We start from the raw sequence: 22,185 nt of genomic DNA, 5'->3' as shown, positions 1-22,185 counted from the left end.
CTTTTCTCCATCACCCAGCTCATGCAGGATGTCCCCCAATGGCTCCTAGCACATGTTAAACAATCACTCAAGCCAAGCAGACGCTGTTAAGTTGGGCTTCTTTTTTCTTTAATTTTAAGACCTCTCTCTCTCTCTCTCTCCCGGCTGCATGCTGGCCCCATTAGAAGAAAAAAGGAGTGGTGAGGGGGTTTTGTGGCCGAATCCATAATTACAAAAGGATCATTTCTTCGCATGGAAAAAAAAGCAGACATCTTCACGCTTGGCTGAATATAGAATGTGATCGCACATTTTGGAGGTTTTAATTTGAACGCTTTGCTTGGATTAAACAAAGGAAGCCTTCAGGACGCACGCCTGTCATCGGACTGACACTGACTTCATGAATAAGTGGATCTGAATGCAGACGTACAGCCTCTCAGTCTGGTATCTTATATTAAATCGGTTTAATCGGTTAAGACATATAAAACAACATTTTTTTTCTTTTTTAACACATACTTTCACATGTAAAATGAATTCAAATAAGGCCAACTTTCTGTAACAGGGCTAAAACAGATATTTATGACTAGATAAATACAGTATTTGTAATAAAAAAAGATATTTCAGGATCATTTTCTATGACCGTCATTAAAATGCTCTATGAACACAATCATAATACGTTTCAAGGGTCACCATCAGCCTTCATAAAGTATTATGATGTCTTATATTCCTTATGGCCGGAGTAAAGCAGTATACTTCCTTGAGCCTGAGCCTCAGTGCAGACAGGTATCAATGGAGACTAGATTCATTAAGCAGTCTCTATACATTTTCTATCTTTTCACACATACTGTGTCTGTATGGCCACTGAATCTTTTCCAATGGAAATCATATGAATTGCACAACAGATATCACTCATATAAAGTCCTTGTTTTCAACTTCAGAAGGCATGCCTATCCACACTTAGTGAAGACTGGCCTAAGTGGGTTTTGTTTTGACACCTGCAATTATGGCGCAGCCTTGAGTTGGTGACACGTGTAGCATTGCTCTCCCCCAGCGCTCTGGCCTCATGCCCACGGCCACTCCTGTGACCATCTGCCCCCCGAGACACCCCCCAACACCCAACGACACATAAGTTGTGAACTGGACAACTGGGCCTGCTTTGTTGGAGCCGTCAGGGGTTGTTTTCGAAGCGCATCTGAGTTGTTTTGGGTTGAAGCAGGATCCAGCAGGAACAGCGTCGGTGGTGGCCAGGTGGTGGACAGAGTGACAGGATGACAGAGAGGGCGTGACAGCCGGGTGCAGCGCTGGCTTATGGGCGGGCGGGCAGGCGGGGTGGAGGAGAATTTTCGGGGAGGGAGGCAAGGGGTTGGGGGGAGTTGGTGACAAACTGGCTCATGCAGAGCAGGTCACAAGCTGAGGATGGTTTTACGGAAGATCAGGTGATGAGCTACTGTCTAATTAAATGTAGCTAATCTTCGTAGCGTGTAATCTGTCTGTTATACGTACCATCTTGTCTTGGCATGGACAGAGTTTTTCGCAGCCTGATAGCAGGGTTGGAGGGAGAAAAAAAAACACATTATCGATTGATGAATCACCCCCCGGAGAATTAAACCCCTAATCTGGCATTAGGCGATTCATGAGCAGACAATCGTTTTAGTGGGGATAAAATGCAGGATGACATGTTCATCTCTGGGGTTTTGTGTTTGTTTTTTTTTTTAAAGCTGTGTAGTTATTGTGCACTGTGGATTTCTACCCAACAGTCAGATTACATGTGTAAATCTGCAAAACCCAGTTGCCTCTGAAAATATAATATATTTTAGAAATTATGTAATCAAGAATGTTGAGAAGATTTATTCTAAGCTATGGTCATCCATCCCACGACCATCCTTGCGCCTTAATGGCAATTTTTTTAAGGTATTGACTACCGTATTTATATACATTTTTTCAAATAAACCGTAATGATGTGGCCAGAAGAACTACTGTAAGTGGCTCTGGATTACAAGGGGGTCTGATCGCCTTAAATTGCTCAGAATCTCCTGCTATCTGTCTATGTGCACAGCTGCCAAATCTTGGCTTGGGTCATAGTTTTGGAGCTCCTCGGACAATAAACCAAGATTTCTTTCATGGGTTTATTGGGAATTAGACACCTAATCTGCCTATCTGCCTCAGTAAGTAGGCTGCTTTAAGTTTAGGCATTCCCCTGTTTGGGCTCAACTTCTGCTGTTTTACCCAAAGCCTTTAAGAGGTGGTCGTCACTAAATGGTGAGCTTCCTTCAGCCAGACATTATGCCACTAAGCTTCCATTGGTTTGCAGAATGGTTGTCAAGTAATGCTTTGATCATGATTACAGGTATTTACGAGTATTTGTGTCATGATCAGTTAGAGCTGGGGCTCTGTGAAGGCTGTTTTTAAGTTGTTGATTAGCACAACTGACTGTCAAGGAGTGACTTTTTTATTTTATTTTAACTCTTCTCATCCACTTCTTGTAAAACCTAAAAATAATGCTACTAATAGATGTTAAATAAACTATACCATAACTATTTAACTTTAACAGTAGAAATCCAACAAGTATAATTGTTTTTTTATATCCCTATACCATGTGGGGTCACTGAATGCTTTGGGTGATTTCTCATAGAACATGTTGTTCATACGAACTTGCCAAGTGAGACTATCATTGCGCAACATGTTTCCATGCTTATATTCCACTTCATAGCAATCCTTTACACAAAAGTAATCTGTCATCTCGCCAGGAGGCTGTTTGAGGGTATTTGAATCAATAAAAGCTGCTGAGTTTTAATGCGTCTCAAGTGTTGGACATACAGTAGCAGCCCTGTTCACTGACAGGCCAAGACTGGTCGGCTCGATAACTTCCTACCGCCATGTCCATTTGGGAAGTCATTGATTTCCTAATTACAGGAGAGTCGTTATCCCATGCCAGTCGATTAATACAATTAAATAACCCTGCAGACACATTCCCCGAGTCACAGTAAACTCATCACTTCATATTAGTCAATCAATATCATTGGCTTTTTCATTGATATCTGGCTTTGTTCACTCAGACACTTTCTTTGGAGCTCTGTCCCATCGTTGGCCAAATGGATTATGAGTTTTCCACAGGGTCAGATCAATAGACTTTGAATCAATAACTTTCTGTGTTTTATTTAATTTTTTATATTATTTCCACAGCTCACCACTATACTGCTTCACTACTATGCTTAATGCAAGAAGTGTCAGCACACAACACGTAATCATTAACTGAGACAGTCACCCACAGTAGCAACAGACAAGGCCTGTCTCACTCCCATGACTAGTGCTAGTCTTTCCAGCATGTGAGATGACGGATGATCATCTATGCAACAGTGTAATCTTGCATTTTGTTGACACAGCGCTCCATATCTGACTGCCAGAGTGCCAGTGTAAATCAGGAGCGTCTCAGGCCAGATAAGACTCTAATAAACTCCAGCTATTCCGCTGCACTGAAGCAGGGCATGTCCCCGCTACACAGCACTGTAAATGGCATCCAAGACTGTTCTCCCCCGTCTTCCTTACAGAGCAGCCTTTCCCGAGGCATGCAAAGCTCTCTGTGCTCTTCATCACAGCACATCACATCACAGCACTCTCGTGTGCACATGTGCTTTTGATTTTAGGGAGTCCTTTTCTTTATTTTTTTTCTCTGTTCTCTCTCTCTCTCTCCCTCTCTCTCTCCCTGAGAAGTTCAAACTCAGGCAGGACCCATAGACTCTTGCTGTGGGGCATCCATCACTGTCGCCTGTCGACCACTGGTCGGATTAGCTGAAGTATGTGAACCTCATATCTCACGACCCCCGCCGCAGGAGTCGGGGACATTCCCTCCTCAGCACACGACTCAGGGTGGCAAACAACCTGGCTTTTGCCACAGGGTCCACGTTAGCTTTGGGGCAAAACCCTAAAAGGATGAGACTGCCTGGGGGGTATCAGATGATGACTTGGGGCAGATTACTACTCTGAACCAGCTGCTAAATCAGCCTTAGTGGGTCCTGTCTGCGGAGCTTCCAGCCGTCAGGCGTTTTCAATCTGATTTGCTGCTGCCTGAACACTGAAGACAGCTTTGTAGATGCTGCGATGCAGCGCCGCTTCACTCCGCTGTAAATCCTAAAGGCGCCTCAATCCCATTTCCTCGTTCTTTGGCCGTCTAGGTATTCCTCACATCTCTTCTGATTTTTGTTTGGCTTTGTTGTAGCCACTGCATATGTTTTGATGTTACAATATTAGCCGGTCCCCATCCTTTGGTTGAGGCTATAACTAATGTCAGAACAGTGTATAGTATTTTTTTATTATTTTTTTTGTCTGGTGTGGGAGAACCTCGTAATCTGTTCACAATTCACCAGCTCAAGAAGAGACACGACCCATGAGAAGCGTAGGAAATGTTTGGGGAAAGAAGCGACAAATAACTTCTACTAGAGTCACGCTTTTTGCCAAGAGCTTGGGCTGAGGGCACAAAGCTTTGCCATCAGGGCAAATTTGCAGTCCTAGATTGACCAGGTAAGTTGCCTGCTCGCGTCTGTCATCTCAGAGTTTACAAAGAGCCACGAGCACATGCGTGCTGCCCCTGCAACACGGACCACTGGGAGAACACTCAGCTGCCCCCCCTGCTGGTCAGCCTGAGCGCCTGCCTCTGTTTCCACAAGCTCCGAGCTCAGACTTCAAAGACAAGATCCTTACGCCGATGTGTTAAGTAAATGCTGCTAGAGATCCTGACAAGTCAAAAATTCCAGCCAGGGTAGGTGCGCCGCCCCTCAGTCATCCCAGCACTAAGCCCCCTTGCCTGCCTGCCTGCCTGCCTGTACGAGTGGCTTGGCCTCTGTCTGTGGACACTTCCCCCTGGCAAACACTCTGGCTCCACAAGAGCGGGCCAGCCCTCCCGTTCCTGTGGGGTGCTGGTGTGAGAGAGCGACGTATCTGTCAGGGAAAATTGCGTGGAAACAAAAAGCTGTGATATTAATGATCATTGGTGTGTTCGTGTGTGTGTGTGTGTGTGTGTGTGTGTGTGTTTCAGTGCAGTGTGTCAATGCGGTTCAGTGCGGTTTTGCTGTGATGTAGGTGGTCCCTGCCTTTGTAAATATAAGAAGTGCTGAAACGCATTGTGTCAAAACATACATGGCTTGAGGAGCAGCGCTAATGAATGGGAGGTGCCATGGCCGTTTGTTTAAGGAAATGAGTCCTGTTGACAGACAACGGCCTTAATGTGCAGGCTCTGCCCCATAGTATACACACACTCACGCACACACACACACACACACACACGTAACACCTAAGGGAACATCCGTGTGTGTGTGTGTGTGTGTGTGTGTGTGTGTGTGTGTGTGTCTCATTTGCGCATGTTGCTTGAACAGCCCTTCTTCCATGCCCCGAGGGTTGCAGGGAAGCTATTGGAGCTTCTCCAAGTGCCAGCCAAACAGCGTGGGCCCGTTGAGTGCTGACAGACAGGGCATGCTAAAGACAGGAGTTAAGTGAATAATACATGCCCACACACACTCACACACACAGTGCGCCTGCCCTGACTCATCACACATTCAGCAACAGCCTGGCAGGTCCCGTCATGGGAAAGCCAGCTATTTATTTAGCCCTATTTGTACCATTTCACTCCTGCAGCCTTTAATCCTCTGTGTAAGGCAGTGCACTATACCTTCAGCATCTATACCTTCCAGCTCAGGCAGATTCAAAGGGGGCTCTTAAGTTGGCGTACTAATGTAATGGATCTTTTCTTTTTTACAAATGTGCTTTGCCCTACTTTACCACATATTCTTGTCCTTAAACACAAACTTGGGATTAAAAGAACTGAAGATCTCACACCAGAATAGTGATCCAGCACTAGGTTTTGAGTACCTATCTAAATTAAAGCATACACTCTTTATGTCCCTTCTATATGTCCCTTTGCCTCTGTATGGCTGTCATGGGGACTGTGTTTTTAGGGCAGAGCTGCTGTAGTTGTGCTGCTGTAGAGGTAGAGCTGGCTGTGGCTGGGTCTGCTGGTGACAGGTGAGGAGAGACGAGCTCCAGCCTCATCACACTCACCTGAGCTTCTCTTTCAGTGAGCCATCAATCAACCTGACACACACTCACACTCACAAGGACACACATACACATACGCAGAGGTACACACATACACAAACACTCTAACAGTCACACTTACATTTCACCATTTCACTTTCTGCCTAGGGACCAGGACTCACACACACACATTACTTTCACTTGGTGGAATTTAGCTTTTTCTTAGAAATAGTCCGTCTCCCCCCCCACTCCCCATTTCATACATGACCAGGCAGCAGTGACCGCCATTGGTTCATCTCATCTGAAAAGTGACGTTTTAGAGTCTCTTTATAATTGATGACAGACTCGAGACGCAGGCCGCGTTAAGGGAGAGCGAATCCATTTTCACCCTTAATGTGCAGAGAGAGAGAGAGACGTGGAGAGAGCATTACCCCCTCATTACAGGTTTCCTGCACTCACGCTGACATCAGGGACTGAGCCCAGTTTCACAGGGACCCTCTGGCCCTGCTGTCACCTCTCTCTCTCTCTCTCTCTCTCTCTCTCTTGTTCTTTCTCCCACTTTCTCTCAGTCTCTCTCTCACTATTGTTCTTTCTCCCACTTTCTCTCTCTCTCTCCCTCACTCTTGATCTTTCTCTCAGTCTCTTTATCACTCTTGTTCTTTCTCCCACTTTCTCTCAGTCTCTCTCGCTCTCTCTCCCCATACCCATGTTGCTGTGGTCTAGTCACATTTTGTCTGTCTGAAAGCCCCCCCTTCCCTCTCTCCGCAATCATGCTCACTCCAGTCACAACCTGATCAATCCAAGCGTCCCCCCCCCCCCCCCCCCCAACACACACACACATACACACACAAGCCCTGACTAAGGGAATAAAGGCAATTGACTTTTGCGTGTCTCTTTTCTCCCATCGACTCAGGCAGCATAAAGGAGCTTGACTCTGCCATTTGTGTGCCCTGCCAGGCAAGGGATTAAATGTGTGAAAAGGAGGGGGAGGTAGTGGTGGTGGTTGTGGTGGCGGGTGGGGTGTAGGGAGTAGGACAGGGGTGTGTGTTGTCGGTGCAGGTGTCACTCTGCAAACCGTGAGGAGTTACCCTTGGCAAGGCTCCAGTATGCCACTCACGCACCCTCACACACACAGACACACACACACACACACACACACACACACACACACACACACACACACACACACCTCCCCAGCCCTGGCTCTGCGTGTCAGCAGACAATGGCCTCCAGGGGCCGCCCAGACAATGGCAAGCATGAGAAGAAACTGGGAGAACACCTCCAAAGCAAACAGTGGCGTTCTCATTCTCGCGCTCGCCCGGGCCTGGCCAGGGAACACTTTTGTTCTCCTTTTGTGTCACCCCTCCACTCCACTCTGTTCTACCCCGTAAGCGGCGGCAACAGGGAAGAGACAACATAAAAGCGCGCCGGGCGTCCACCCACAACAGGTGTCACATGAAGCGCTCGTCTGATGTATTGTCCGCAATTGTGCCTCGCAAGCATATTTACCTTTCCCTCTTTATCCCTTTGGTTCTATTCCTTCTTTTATTTCCACCCTATCCTCCTGCTCCCACGCCACATTAGGCGACGGAAAGGAGTGTTTCCAATCACAGCCACAGCGCAGCAGTCTTTTAATATCCCACAGGAAGGCGCTGGCTGCTCTATTGTCGGGGTGACGTACGTACGTACGTGTGTGTGTGTGTGTGTGTGTGTGTGTGTGTGTGTGGGTTGGTGGATGGGATGGGGTTTCAGCCGTCTTTGTGTCGCTGGACAAATTGACACCACTCTGGGCTCTTCTGCATGTGTTTGCTTTCACTCAGCACTTACCACAGCCTGTTATGTACAAGAGGTGCTTTGGCTTTTTCCCCCTGCTCTTGCTTATATTATGAATGAGTATTAAAGCTTAGGTCATTGTTTTTGAATGAGGCAATAGGAATATTATACAGCAGACTGGGAATTACACCCTCTGACCAGTAGATGGCAGTCTGCACCGTTCTACTGCTCACTCCATCTCACTGGGTCTGAATCTTTCATTCTGTGTCAGTTGGTGCTCTGTGAAATACCTCTGTATTCATGTCCTGGTGATTTAATCTGTTGTCTGTTTAGTCTGTTGTTCTTTGTCTTACCCGACTTCCTTTTTCTCTTTACGGTGTAATGTAATGTTCAGCAATCCATCTTCTCTTTAGCACACTTCATATGCTGTGTTTTAGAGCCAGCAATCCTCCCCAACCCCTTGGCTCATGCATGAAGAAGTGCTCAAGTGGTTATGCCTCTGCCATTGTGAACGTGCTCCTCAGCTTCTGGGGAAATGAGAGGGATGGAATGGGGTAACAAAGTGAGTTTCCGTTGTTGTTCACACTCCTGTCTTTGAGGTAAATGTGTGTGGACCCAACGGCAGTCCTGGTTGTCACCCATCACTTTCCGCACAATCGTGTCTTCATACACACACACACACACACACACATACATATATATACACACTTACACACAATTCTCTCAAGTGAGCGTTTGATATAGCCCTGTTAAAACTGGAGTGGCGGGCTGGAGAACTGAGTAGGCCAGGGCATCGCAGCGAGCGAGGGGAAACATGTTGCTAATTGCCGCAAGTGTAGCCTCTCCCACTGTGGAGAGCCATACATCACACTGGGGGCAGCTTCGGCTGGAGCGGCGGAGTGATTGCAGAGATCCCAAAGCCTCCGATAATGAGACGGCAAACAGGATTATTGACACAGACACAAAGGGAGCGTTAGCAGGGGGTGTCTCAGCCAGCTATGTGAACAGAACTTACACGCACTCACCTACAACCGCGCTGGGAGGTACTCCGTAGAGACAACAGACGCCAGCAAGGGGAAGAATGGGGCTCCTTGACCCTCTCCAGGGCTCCCAGACAGGGCCTCCTCTTAACATACCAGCCGAGTGGACTCAGCAGACATGCCCTGTTAACATCCGCGTACTGTACAATTGACTCCCGTCGTGGAATTGGAAGCTCCTCGTGTCCCTGGTCTCATATGGCTGTGAACTTTGTAGCACTCTACAAGATTAGGTTAGTTATACATCAGGAGGATACTGATAAAGACATGACGGGCTTGAGAATGGTTAGGATTAGCTTTTATTCACTAGCCGCCAACACTGGCACAAGGGGTCCATAGAGTGTGATTTCATGGCTTGTATAGGCATTACAGTTGTTTTGAGAGGGCCTGTAAGCCTCAGTTTTTGCCGAAGTTCTGGAGTGCTTGCAAAATTCTTTATCCTATTTCTGCAAACAAGTCATAGCCCTGTGTGTTAGAACTCCTCACGTTAGCTTCAAAAAGAAGTTCACAACGATAGTCGGTTAATTGGCTTTTCATCCGTGACCCACTTTTTTTCGGGGGCTGGGAGCTCAGGCCTGGGCTCCCCCGTTGTGCTCCCCTGGTCATGTGTCCAATTACGGACTGGAGCCGGGACCTTGTGGGGGGATGGGCGAGGGCTGTGTCCTCTGATTGCTGTGCTGTGTCTAATTACCCTCCTCCTCCTCCTCCTCCTCGCGAGCTAGCGACGAGGTGCCGAGGTGTCGGTGACGTGCTCGTCCTGCCCTGTCGAGCCCTGTCCACTCTGTTGAGTATCACAGGCGCCACTCGTGGACCCATCTTAATCGGTGCCTGCCATCTTCACAGACAGAGGGCGCTGTCTACCAAGTCACCCCCTCCTCACTCTGACCAAATGCTAGCGTGGACATGGACATTAGCTCGCAAAAAAAAAACCTTCAGTCTTTGTCTTAGTCTTGTTTGCTCCAATATTCGACTAGGGGCCTTAAATGCTTGAAGCAACAGCTGTTGTTAAGTTTAGTTGGTTAAAGCTTGTCTAGATCTGCTGTGCATAGCGCTGTTGAGACTGTTTGAGACAGCCATTAACTCTGCAAATACAGACTCTGGAAAGTCCTCGCCTTTACCGTCCCCGTGAAGTTTGCTGTTTACTCAGACTGGGTGTCTCAGTCAGAGGTTTGTTATTTCGGAGTGTTAAACCTCTGTACTCAATAACAAGGAGAGACTCCACATACGACACTTTCACACCGAGAGCCCAGAAACTAAGAGATTGCCTACAGGGTCCCTGGAGATTAAGAGGCATCAGAACTGGCAAACAAGAACCAACAAATAATCAGTCAGCACCCGGTGATCTACGCGTGCCCCAGAAAGAATGCCTGAAAAGCCAAAGGGTCGAGGTTCGCTACACTGACCTTTGACTCATAATTTGTCATGACGGGGGAAAAGGCAGCGTCCGAAGCGTGCAACCAACTACCAGTGTCATACTGCCAGAGTGCTTTGTTTGGATTTGGGACAGAGACGTCAGTGACAGGTTGTTGTGTGGCCCCTTTCACACACTTAGTCATGTTTGCTTGTTTTTTAGTGATTTTCATCGAGCGGCGCTCGTTGTTGGCTCTCCTCTGACAAAGGGATAAAAATGACTGCGAGTCACGCAAAGGCACGGCCATCGGTTCCCCTTGTTCAGCTCCTGGTTGGCCACTGCCAAGCTCCCTTTGGTCTCCGTGTAATCCCTGTGTGTATTGATGGTTCAATTACCACAGGTCAATATTTACCCTAAGCCACATCTGAGCTCCACTCCTCACCTAGGCGGCTAAAGGGAATTGTTTTATACAGCGGAGGCCAAGCTTGCCCAACTGCCAAACGCAGGATGGGTGTTAACTCAGCGCCGGGTGAAAGCCTTGGGATTCCACACACACACACACAGGCTGTCACCAGAACAAAAGGAATTCTGCGGTCTCAGCCTTGTGCATACATCGCTCTCTCTCTTTCTCACACACTCACTCACACACACACATGCACACACCTTCATACACAGCATGTAGACAAATACAGGCAGAAGCCATGAGAATAATCTGCAGAGCAAACAAGGGAGTGGAGCGACCAGGCTTTATTGCAATGCAGAGCTGTGAGGCCCTGTCTGACTCTCTTTACAAAGCCGTGTACGTTAGTGTGTTATTTGCTGCTGGTTTGTGTGTTTAGCTGTGCATTTCCCTGGTCAAAATCTGCTTCTTGTTTTATTATATTTGGTTTTATAATTACTTAGAAAAGTCAGAAAATGATCAGTTGTGATGGGGAAGTTTTGTTCCACTGAAGGCTGTGCCTCTTTTGACTTCAAAATTGACAGTTTCTCTTCAATGTTCTATCTTTTTTTTTTTCTTTCATCTTTTTGCCCAATGTTATGACCCCGAAGAAATAATTATTATTAGTCAGAGCTTAGTTCAGTAATGTGTGTTTGATCGCCATTGCATGTTATGCAACACAATGATGGATGCTGTTTTCACACAGGGCATCTCAGAGTGCAGTGTTTTTGTTTGCCTCTGGGTGTCACTGCCTGTCCTTCATGCGGTCTCTCAGCACATTACTCAGAGCTGGGAATGTACTCTGAGAAAACTGGCCCCACTCAGGGGGATAAACAACCCAGGCACCCACTCTAGAGGCGTGGTCCTTGGGGGCTCATTCATTCTTGGTCCTAGACCTTGTAGACCTTGTTTCTATTTGTCATTCGAACACAAGTATCCTCAAAAACAGTTGTTTTGCAGTGAGCGGATTCGCATGGGGAATTGCCAACACCCTGTTGCATCGGATAAACAAGATATTTCTGTCTGATTCTCATCTCCCAGAGTTCGAATTCAGTATTATAGAGAACAGGTTCTCACTCTGAAACCGTGTCACCTGAGTCATCTCCACAGAGATGCGAGAGGTTGTTTGGGGGCTCATGCAATCACCTCTGACAGTGGTGACGACCTCCTGTCCTGTCCTGTCCTGTCCTATCCTATCTTATACTGTCCTGTCCTGCCCTGTCCTAATGCAACATAGAAGTGCAGCAGACCAGTGCTGGAGGACCAGTGGTGATCACCTGAGGCTCTCAAAGCTCATTTCAATTTAATCAAGGCCTTCAGTCCAGGTCCCCAAGCGGTTACACAACTGTTCCGTTTCTTACACGTGACAATGCTTAAGATGTGTGCCTGTTTGTTTGTGTGTGTGACTGTATGTATCAGAATGAGCAAGGATGTGGGTGTAGTCAATCACTTGCTGTTTTTTTTGTTTAGTTTGTTTGTGAGTATGTGTTTAGTGTTTAATTGCTCAGTGCCTGGTTAAGATGAGGTATTTGGTTTGTTTGAATTGGGACAGTTCCTTCCTCTGTAGATTACATATGCCCCCACTCACTCTCTCTCTCTCTCTCTTTCTCTCTCTCTCTCTCTCTCTGTCTCTCATGCCTCACCTCTGGGGACCATCATGCTTATACTGTTGTGTAGGTCGAAGATCAGCTCTGCGTTCCAAATGAAGAGGAACTTGTGGAATTAGCCCTACTATGCTCTGAGGCCGCCCTCCTAACTGGTCATGTCCCCTGGGCATCTGGTATTCTCAGTGCCAGCCCTGCCACACTTTGTCATCCTTCCCTTATCTCTGCATTCCAGCCCCATCAGATTTCCAGTTCCGGGGAAGGCCAGAAGCCACAGGGAGGAAGGGTGAATGATGTCCTGATTAAGGGCACGAGAGCCACCAAAAGGTCATTGTCATCTGATTCTACTCTACGTCGTTCCGACACCGAGATATGCATGTGAAATCATTTCGAGGTGCATTTTGAGGTGTTTGTTGTTGTCCCTGGTATTGACATGTGTCCTAACCCATTGTTAGCATGGAGAGGGGTGGGTCTGGGACGCCAGACACCAGACACCACTGTTGAGCCTTCTGGAGGTGTCGTGGGCCGAATTTAACAAAACACTGCTGAAGGAAAGTGCCCACTTGATAACCCTGTGAAATGCTAATAAAGGCGTTGTTGTTGTCAAGTATCTGTATGATGGTTGTAGTGCGCCCTCTTGTTATAATACTTAGTTTAGGTTGTTGGGTAGGAGGACTTGCATGTGCCAGTGACAGGTTTGGCCACTGTGGGAATTCCCCAACCAGTGGCACGAGGGAATTTAACATCTAATAATGCACATAAATAAAATGACCTGAATGTGTCATTCTCACCCTCTGAATGAGGGGGCTAGAGACAGGGCCACAGGAGGCCAACCTAGCATCAGGTTTTGCACATGTGTTTGCACATTCATGCATGTGTGTGTGTGTGTATGATTGTGTGTGTATGCGTGTGTGTGCACATGCATATGATTGTGTGTGCATGATTGTGTGTGCATGTGTATGCGTGTGTGTGTGTATGATTGTGTGTGAGTGTATGATTGTGTGTGCATGTGTATGCGTGCCCGTGTGTGTGTGTGTGTGTGTGTGTGTGTGTGTGTGTGTGTGTGTGTGAGAGGCTGATAGTGAGAGCTGACTGTGGGCCCGTGGGGAGAGGGAGGGCAGACAGTGGAGTGGGATGAGATTAGAGGTCCTGGTGGGACTTGAGCGGTGAGCAGTGTGATGACTATCTACTCCAGTCAGACAGCAGCAGCCCGGCACCAAACAACAAGGCAACAGGGGACTCGTCGTGTGTCCTACAGGGGACACAGACACAAAGAGAGAGATCAGTTGACACACTCAGTGTGTCCTACAGGGGACACAGACACAGAGAGAGAGAGATCAGTGGACACACTCAGTGTGTCCTTCATTTTCCTTCACTTCACTTCTCCTATCCCACTACCCTCTGCCATATGCTTGACCAGAGGAGCTAATATGGTGATCTATTATTAAAGTAATGGTCCAGGACGTCAGTAATTGGATCTCATGTTTTGTTTGAAACAGCTTGGCTTGAAGCTGGATACGAGTTTCTTTCCCAGTATAAGTATGACTGTGCCTAATAGGAGAAGCAAGGAAGGATGTCCTGATTTGAATTGACCATAATCACTTGTGTTGTTTGTTTACTGAGGTCGTGCCATGCATGAAGCTGGATAGATGAACAAAGCATGCTGTTGTGTTTAGCCCATGTCTGTTCTGATAGACCTACAGCAGGTGCAGGGGCCATGACAATAAAAGCTTAAAACCACAAGAACGTGCAAGCACAGGCTTAGAATCTGTGTGTGTGTGTGTGTGTGTGTGTGTGTGTGTTTCTGTATACTTGTCTTTGTGGTGTGCCTGCATGTGTGTGTGTGTGTGTGTGTGTGTGTGTGTGTGTGTGTGTGTGTGTGTGCATGTCTTCATGTGTGTGTTTGTGTTTGTGAGTACAGTGTGTTGTCGTGTCTGCCATGCCCAGTTATCCCCTGTGCCATCACCTCTGCCTGGCAGACGGCACTATCAGTGTGATCATAGGGAGTTCTGGAGCCTGGCACCTCAGGCTTCCAGCCCTGCCCTTTTGTGCCTACATCTCCCTTCCTCTCTCCCCCTCTTTCTTTTGCTGTCTGTCTCTCTTTCTTTCTTTCTTTCCTCCTGTCTTTCTTTCTTTCTTTCTTTCTTTCCTCCTTTCTTTCTCTTTTCCTTCCCGCCCGGGACGCTCGCTACCGCAGACAGACACACGTAGCCTTGCTAATTTCCTGATTCTTTAATTATATCAGGCGGTTGTTTGTGCCATCTGAGAGATTTGCGGCCCACTGTCTGTGTGTGTGTGTGTGTTCATGGCCGATGAGGGCTGGAGATAGCGCTCCCGACTCAGCCATGGCCCTGTCACTGATCACAGATAAGAGCCACGCTACCCACACGCTGACAAGAAAAGAAGGCCTTCACACAACACCACTCAGGCTCCAGTCAGCAGGCTCTTTTTTTGTTTTTTGTTGTTGTTGTTGTTGTTTTGTATGTTTTGGTATTTTAAATATCCAAGGAACAGATGTGCAGATACTGTTTTTATCGATTCAAGTTGTGTTCCATCTATTGTTTAGTTCTCTTCTGCAACAGTCAAATTTGACGCTAAATACGTATTTGTCATCTGATATGATTTTTTTATAAAACCTGTGTATGCTCAGTGTCTGGTTTTGGGTTGTGTGTGTGTGTGTGTGTGTGTGTGTGTTGTGACTAACAGAGATTCATGTGGGTGGCAGCATTGAGGTGAGCAAGATGTTTTCTTCCTGCCGGCCATAAAGTTTGCGTGTTAGTGTTTATGTGTGTGTGTGATGTTATCTTGCCCATTAGCTGTAATAGTGCTCATTAGGTGCGTCTGTGGGGGGTGAGAGGGAGGTGTCGCACTCTCACATTAGTGCAGACAGGCCACGGCAGACCGTCTCAGCAACCCAGGCACACCCTACTTTTCCCACTCTGATTGCCATCTGCTAAGTGTGTGTGTGTGTGTGTGTATTTTGTGACTGTAATACGCTCTTCCTCTCTCCCGTCTCCTCTTCCTCTTCCCCCTGCCCCCTCTTCATGCTGGCATTGTGTGTTTACAGGGCAGAATCTCTAAGCAACACTTGAGGGTGGTCGAGAGCTGCTGCTTGGGTTTCCTCTAGCGAGCAGTGAGACCCTGTCAGACGATCACGGGGGTCCTGATCCCACAAATTGGTTACTGGTGCCATGTTCCTGTGTAGTTTTAGCACAATGACACCCATCATGCAGTCACATGTACAAAGTTCACACATACGGACAGCTTTCGCAGCTATTCAGATATCGATAACACAAACGAAAATCACCACAAAAATCATACAAACAAAATTATCTTTCCACAGCACACACACACACATACAAATCTGTGCAGTATGCAGACAGGAAATGGAGAGATATGCTCTCAGATCCTCTTAGAGCCACTGACCCCAAAGCGTGTTCTCAGAAAGGGTGATGTAAGTGTCACCTGAGGCCATTGACCCAAGGATGACATCACATCCTGCCAACAGCCACCGAACCATCATGTTACCTGCTTAACATGACTGTCGTTCTGCCCGAGCCTCGCTGGTGTCCAAGCGAGACTCAGATAAGGGGCCCTGACAGTCGTCCTCCGCTATGCCGTTTTACAATCCGGCTCCTCCTGTCCTGTAAGTCTCGCCTCCCTGCCTATCTCTATCAGTCCCGCTCGGCTGCATGATCACTGCGGAGTGGGAAGTGTCACGCCTCCTTGCCATCTCATTTCCCTTACCACCGATATCCGTCTGTGCTCAGGGCCTGGCGAAACAACAATCGAGAGGGAGGAGGGAAGAAGTTCACAACTTAAAGTATAGTAGCAGTTTGTGCCGCCAGAGGAGGGAGCACTTGTGTCATGGTGGCCTGACGGTTCCCAACCTTCCCGGTGTTTTTCACTTGAATTTCATATAATCATGCCCTGTTGTGAGAGGTGTGCAAATGTAAACATAACACCTGTAAAAATGACCTTAGAAACAGGATGTTTGGAATTGGCAGGCCTCCATCCTAACATCACTATGGGCCAGCTGCTTCGGGCTCTTGGGCAAACGCCCCAAGGTTCCCGGAGAAGCCCTTCCATGAATTCCCATTGCAGTTTTGAGTGGTGAAACGAACACCTGGACTGACCGAGAGTCCATGTCAGTTCAGGATGGCTTTTCCTAAGCCAGCAAAGGGGATGAGCTGAAGATCACCTGCTTAAGAGCCTTTAGTACCTGAACTGAGAGTCAAATCCTCCAGTTTGCCCTCCTTCCTGGGCTTAGGGCACTTAGTGTGCGGCAGGATGACATGACATGGAGGTCTTGGCTTCTGGAAAGCCTCTCTGGTGCTGTGCCACCACAGGTGATCCAGCGTGAGACTGCTGACACTCTTACGAGCTTAGAGGTGGAATCCTCTCTCGCAGGCTGACGTGAGCTCTGTTCAGTTTCCCCCTGTATGCTGGTGGCTAGAAGTAGGGCTTGTGTGGAAAACCTGCTGTGAAATGTACCCAAGGGCTGAGTAAATGCTGGAATGCCTTAACTCCCCTGGCTTGGCAAGGCGAGAGCAGAAATTATACGCAGCGTTTCGCCCATGTTGGTTTTCAGTTCAGGGTAAGTTCAGTCAGTGGTGTATTATAAGAGAAATGTTTTTGTACACACAGACACACACACACACATACACACAGAAAACAATTAAAGCATTTGGTGGTTTGGGTTGAGAATACTTCGGTCGGTGAGCCAGTGAAACATCACTCAAAAGAACGTTCTCACAGTCTTACAATACTGACTGCTGAGCTAAATGTGGAACCAATAGATGTTATTTATTAGTGAATTATTTGGACTGACACTGATTGAGACAGGCCCTATCAAAAACCCCACTTAATCACAGTGGTTTTTGAGGTGAGAGTCAGAGAACACAATTGAACTATTTTAGACCCCATGCAGACGGACTCTAGTTTGCCTGAACCCGGGTTCATTTTTCACACATATCAACTTTTTAAATCGCGTGCACATGAACCCAGCGAATCCGATTGACTCAGCTGTAGTACATCCCCCACGCCTGTTGGTGGCGCTTTGGTGCTACAGACAACTGAAGAAAACGGAGAAGAAGACAGGAGCATGCTATCAAAATAACATATGACAGTAGTTGAGCTCCAACTAGCAACGTCTAGCTTAGCCGCATAGTCTACATTTAATCTGCACAGTAACACATTATGGTGGTTTATAAAATCAGTGGTAAGAGCAGACTGTAGGTTAAGCGAAAAATTATTATATTTGTTATTGATAATAAAGAGTTTAGAACAGTGCAACAAAGCAATGTGCAATATGACATGTCTGAGTTGTTTAAATGCCTGTGCTTTATGGAGATGCTGAGCTTGAGCACGAGAGACCACAATGCAAGTGCTGTGGATCCTGGATGTTTCATGGTTTACAATTGCTTCCAATTTCATGGTTTTATTACTAACAACAAATGTAGGCTATTGTTGAGGGCTTTGTCCTTCACGTACTGTAGGCTACCTCTGAAGTAACGTTAACGCTAGCTAGTAGCTATCGCTATCGTTGTCTGACAGGACTAAAGCTAACGTAAACTTCCGTCTATAATAAAAAATCTTTTCACGTCAGATTTGCTCATATAGGCTATTGCTGACACTTTTAAAAACTGTTTTTTGAAAAATGGTCTGATGCAAATAGATTAAACAGTGATAGATTAAAGTGTGGCTTGTTAATGTCATCCCTTTCCTAACAACAGATAGATAGATACATTTGTATTAATCCCGTTAGGGAAATTCACGTGGAAAAGGAGCAAGGTAATAGGAAGATTTTTTTTTTTAAACTGGAGAGCTGTTATAACTGGCTGCCAAACTCACTGCGCCATGGCAACCCATTCAGTTATTAAATAATGCCGGTTGTGTCTGTTGTTCTGACTGGTCTAATGATGCAATCCGATTAGGTATGCGGATAGCGTGCAGACGAACACCAACAGCAATCGGATTTCGAGGTTACTCACTTTGGACCCCCGATTCGAGGGAGTGCGGATACAGTGCGTTTGTCTGCACGATAGGGCTATCCGGAGACGGGGTTCACCGGGTTCAGACAAACTAGAGTCCGTCTGCATGACCCCTTAGACTTGAAATCTTGCTTGCTAGCACGCTGTGCGTGACAATAGAATCTGTGTGACGTGAGCACCATAGGAGCCCTGACTGTGGTTGGGTAAACTTTATTGTCCCCCTTCTCAGCTTATTATTGTTATGTTCTGGGCCATTTCATTTACGCCATCCGCCTCCATTTCCCAACCATGTCTAGAGTATTGGGTCAGTGACTTGCGTTGTCCCTCAACAGACCTGTCCTGCTAATCTCACAAGTGGACGTGGCAGCTAAACAGCTTTATCCAATCCTCTTTTGTTTTATTTTTATTTGCCCAGTAGATCTGACCAATTAGCGAAAGGGGCTATGCTCGACTGAGCGTGTTAAGTGACAAACAGTGTTCCTCCAAAGACATCCTGGTCCCTCTTTAGTCAGGTAATCACCCGTAGAGGGTCTGATCCCTTTTAACTGGTCTGTCAGGCACTGATGTCCTGATCCTCCCGTAAGCCGTATTTGTCTAAGGAAACACTTGATCTGAAAGTGGCATCAGCCTTGGGTCGAAGGCTCGGGAGCCAGATGAGAGCTTCAAATTGGGATTTAAAGAGGACAAACATATTAGGTGGAGATTTGCGGTCACTTTTTCAGAGCTAATCCCGAGAGGTGGTTGCCCTCCACTTATCCTGTGGGCATCACAGTGAGCCCACTGAGCACTAAGGGAATGTACTTGGGGCAGCTGAGAGGGACTTTGGTGGCAGGTGGTGGTGCCGAAACGACTGCCCTGGCACAGTAAGGGTGTCTGGATGAGGGAGCCTAGCAACAGCCTCCAACCTTAGTCTTATGGTTATTGGCACTCTACCTAAAGTAAATGTGTATCTGTACATTGGAAACCATGGCAATAGACAAATGGTAGATGTTAAATGATATGACTGTCCTAGATGACAAGCCAGCACAGGTGCATCATGCTGATACATGACCCTTGAGCCGCGCCTACAGTGTTGCCAGGGCACACAGGGGTCCAAAACCATTACGGTCAACAGTTGGTGCAAAGTGAGAGGGAACAGACTGTCATGTGTGTGTCTTCACTACCATGCTTAAATTAAGCGGTTTACCACAATGTAGGTCTAAGGATTATCAGTACTGACGATCATCCGGGTGTCATATAAGATCTAATTTTACCTTACAGGGTTGCAAACCTTAAGCCAAACAGTAGAGCTCATGCAAGGCAGCACATCAACACTTCCCATGTTTGGCCAGTAGAGGGGTTTCACACTCTAACTCCTGAAACCTGAGGTCTGGTATAGTTCACTCCCACTCTCACTACTTGCAGGCACTAGCAGATCTATGTCACTCCCTACACCATCTCTTTTTTTTCCACTACAGACTTTTCTCTCCCTGCCAAAAGCTCATTTGTTATTTCATTAAATAAACTGCGCCAAGACTCTTGTCAAGAGTACTGTCTTTGTAACAAAAGCATAACCGCCGGAGCCTTGATCTGAAATAAATTGTTTTTCCACATACTTGCGTGCGTCGTGCCTTTTAGAGTATCGGTATAGAATTTGGCTCACTCACAGGGCTGCATTCTTTACCGATCATCACCACCACCCATGCACAGAGAGAGATGAAAAGAATGGAAGAGTGGAGGAAAACTTGTTTGTGGTGGCTTTGGACTAGGTTGCTGTTTTGGGGGAGCCGGATTGTGGACACTTGGTAAAGGTGCCGTGATCTGGTGGGTCCTAATAGAAGGGGGCAGAGTAGTAGTACACATACTGTGTCCAGAGAGATCGGGCAAACAAAGCGATTCCTGTGGTGTCCTTGGCATTCAATCAGCCACAGTGCTGGTGTGCTGATCTCCTAGGGTGTCACTGTGGGAGGCTCTGTTATGAAGGAGAGAGGCTGCCTGACGCAAGACCTTGCTCCTTATTGGCTGCAGGGGGAGCAGAGAGGAGCTGAAGCACCAGTAGCAGAGGCTCCAGGAAGTAGGAAGAGGGAGACCGACACAAAAATGTGATTAGTGTACAAACATGGCTATTCTTATTTCACAGATGCGTGCACAGGCACAGTCACACACAGCCAATGGCTGGATTTAATAACGGCAATCGGTGTGATGCAACAGTGAACTCACATGCCGACTATGCATCACAGTCATCAAAGTACACCACAAAAGCTTTTGTAACGATATCCTGTTTTTCCCCTAAACATGTGCATAGTTCGGTGAGGTATGATGTTGGACGAGGATTTATTTTTTTCACATAGAAGAACTGAGTGCTGATTGGTCCCGAAGCCAATTACAGAAACACGGCTTACATGCTGTTTTATTTTTCAAGTTTAACTTGTTTGTTGGTCAATGTCCCACGGCCATTACTGCACATTGTACATCAATCTTCTGGGCATGCATTTAATCTTACGGATAAAAAGTTAATCCGCCCAACCATTTCCTTAGCACACCCTAATCCATGCAGCTCTCACAGTATAATTATTAATTTTTTTATTGACGCTTTCATCCAGCGCCACTCAACGTTGCTGGACCCCAGCTTTATGCGATGAGGCTTACGTCTTAATGGAGCCAACCAGATGTAGCCTTTGATCAAGGGACACAGCCGCCGTTAAGTGTCCCTCCACTGAAGGGGGCTGAACTCCCTGGCCTAAAGGAGCCTGTTGCCGCAAAGACCAGCGCCTGATCGTACGCCAAGAATGTACCCACATTGGACCATCAGTCTTCTTCAGTAGTTGTAATCGGTGCAACTTTTTCCTCTTAAGTCTTCATGCTATTTCTTCTGAGCAGGTATAATTGTAACTGGGAGGGAGGCTAGGTGCGAGAGTGAAATGTGAGAATGTCTGCCACTTACCGACAAACAACACCCTTCCTCCTTTTCCTCCTTGGAGCCATGGCCTCTGCAAGTCATTTTGGCCAGCCCTGGAGCATGCAAACGCCAAGCAGTGGCCTCTGCGAGATCCGACTGCATGTGGATCAAATCAGAATTATCCGCTAATTGACTATTTACTAGGCACCAGAAAGGCTGTAATGGACTTGATATTAAATCCTTCTGAAGTATTTAAAGCGCGTTTCTGAGTGCTCATGCGAGACACTGGGGCTTTTTTTTTTTCTTTTTTTTTTACAAGGAGGAGCAAATTAAAGCTCATGGGTCAAAGTGTGCCCAGCCAAGGCAGCTCTCAGACGGGATTTAGGGACGACAGTGGGAAGCAGCTCAAGGAGGGCAAGTTGCAGAGCAGGGGAAAGACACGGGGAGATCTGCTCCAATGAGTTCCAGATGCCCCACGGCCCATGCCTCTCTCTGAGAGATACTCTGGGCTATAGTGTGCTACAAGGGGCTTAGACCTGGCTTCCCTTTAATAGAGATAGACTGCTTTTTATGTGGAAAGTTGAATCGCGTAAATTTCAAGTTGTCCACTGTCTTTTGCTTTATACGCCACTAAAGCTTAAGCTGAAGAAAGGTCAGTCAAGTTTTGATCAAATAAAACCGAGCCTCTTTTTTTTTAAAGCTTAAAAAGCATCGGAAATGGATCTGAGATACAGAGGATGCCTTTTTTTTAAAGACAGTTTAAAGACCCACGTGACATTTCCTTTGACCCTCTCTCAACCTCCCACAGAAATGTAACCTTTGGCTGCCCTAACCATATATGTCCACAGTGCAGTATCATCATCAGGGCCTTGCCTTAATTCACATTCAAAGTATCGCAGGGCAGTGTGATACCTGTGTTGGCCGCCTTGTACGTTTTCAAGTCACTGCCTTTATAATCCCACTGTAAAAAATGATCTCTGCTAGCTGATGTCTGGCATTTCTCTCCTGCTCCCTTTCAGATGTGGCTGGTCCCGGCTGCCTTCAGGTTCTGCTCCAGGATGCTGGGTTCAGGGGGCTCTTCAGGAGAAGCCGCAGTGTGAGATGAGG

This window comes from Clupea harengus, chromosome 9 (genome assembly GCF_900700415.2).
Source record: "Clupea harengus chromosome 9, Ch_v2.0.2, whole genome shotgun sequence".
Classification (NCBI taxonomy): Eukaryota; Metazoa; Chordata; class Actinopteri; order Clupeiformes; family Clupeidae; genus Clupea; species Clupea harengus.
The sequence above is the reverse complement of the archived record's forward strand: the minus strand, read 5'-3'. Positions refer to the sequence as shown.